The sequence below is a fragment of the Seriola dumerili genome, unplaced genomic scaffold (assembly GCF_002260705.1).
Source record: "Seriola dumerili isolate Sdu_G_001 unplaced genomic scaffold, Sdu_1.0 BDQW01000149.1, whole genome shotgun sequence".
In the NCBI taxonomy this organism is placed as follows: domain Eukaryota; kingdom Metazoa; phylum Chordata; class Actinopteri; order Carangiformes; family Carangidae; genus Seriola; species Seriola dumerili.
Genome location: NW_019174404.1, coordinates 12214764 through 12216193, shown reverse-complemented (window position 1 = coordinate 12216193; position 1430 = coordinate 12214764).

Sequence of the window (1430 nt, the reverse complement as noted above, 5' to 3'; positions counted from 1 at the left end):
AAGACATAAAAAAGTCATAGTATAGTAAGGATTGAAAAGTCATAAAAATTACATTGTATAGTAAGGCATATAAGTCATAGTATAGTAAGGCATAAAAAGTCATAAAAACATCATAATATAGTAAGGCATAAAAAGTCATGAAAACGACATAGTATAGTAAGGCATAAAAAGTCATAGTATAGTAAGGCATAAAAAGTCATAAAAACGTCATAATATTTTATGGCATAAAAAGTCATGAAAATGACACAGTATAGTAAGGCATAAAAAGTCATAGTATAGTAAGGCATACAAAGTCATAAAAAAAACATAGTATAGTAAGGCATAAAAAGTCATAAAACCGTCATAATATTTTAAGGCATAAAAAGTCATAAAAACGTAATAGTATAGTAAGGCATAAAAAGTCATAGTATAGTAAGGCATAAAAAGTCATAAAAACATCATAATATAATAAGGCATAAAAAGTCATAAAATAATAAGGCATAAAAAGTCATAAAAACATCATAATATAATAAGGCATAAAAAGTAATAAAAACGTCATAATATTTTAAAGCATAAAAAGTCATAAAATAATAAGGCATGAAAAGTCATAAAAACGTCGTAATTTAATAAGGCATAAAAAGTCATGAAAACGTCATAGTATAGCAAGGCATAAAAAGTCATAAAATAATAAGGCATAAAAAGTCATGAAAACGTCATAGTATAGTAAGGCATAAAATCGTCATAGTATAGTAAAGCATAAAAAGTCATAAAAACGTCATAATATTTTAAGGCATAAAAAGTCATGAAAACGACAGGTGTAAAAAGTCATAAGATAATAAGGCCTAAAAAATCATAAAAACGACATAATATAATAAGGCATAAAAAGTCATAAAAACGTCATAGTATAGTAAGGCATAAAAAGTCATAAAAACGTCATAGGATAGCAAGGCATAAAAAGTCATAGTATAGTAAGGCATAAAAAGTCATGAAAACGTCATAATATAATAAGGCATAAAAAGTCATAAAAACGTCATAGTATAGCAAGGCAAAAAAAGTAATAAAAACGTCATAATATTTTAAGGGATAAAAAGTCATAAAAACAACAGGTCTAAAAAGTCATAAAATAATAAGGCATGAAAAGGCATAAAAAGTCATAGTATAGCAAGGCATAAAAAGTCATAAAAACATCAAAATATCTTAAGGCATAAAAAGTCATAAAAAAGTCATAGTATAGTAAGGCATAAAAAATCATAAAAACGACATATCTAAAAAGTCATAAAATAATAAGGCATGAAAAGGCATAAAAAGTCATAGTATAGCAAGGCATAAAAAGTCATAAAAACATCAAAATATCTTAAGGCATAAAAAGTCATAAAAAAGTCATAGTATAGTAAGGCATAAAAAATCATAAAAACGACATAATATAATAAGGCATAAAAAGTCATAAAAAC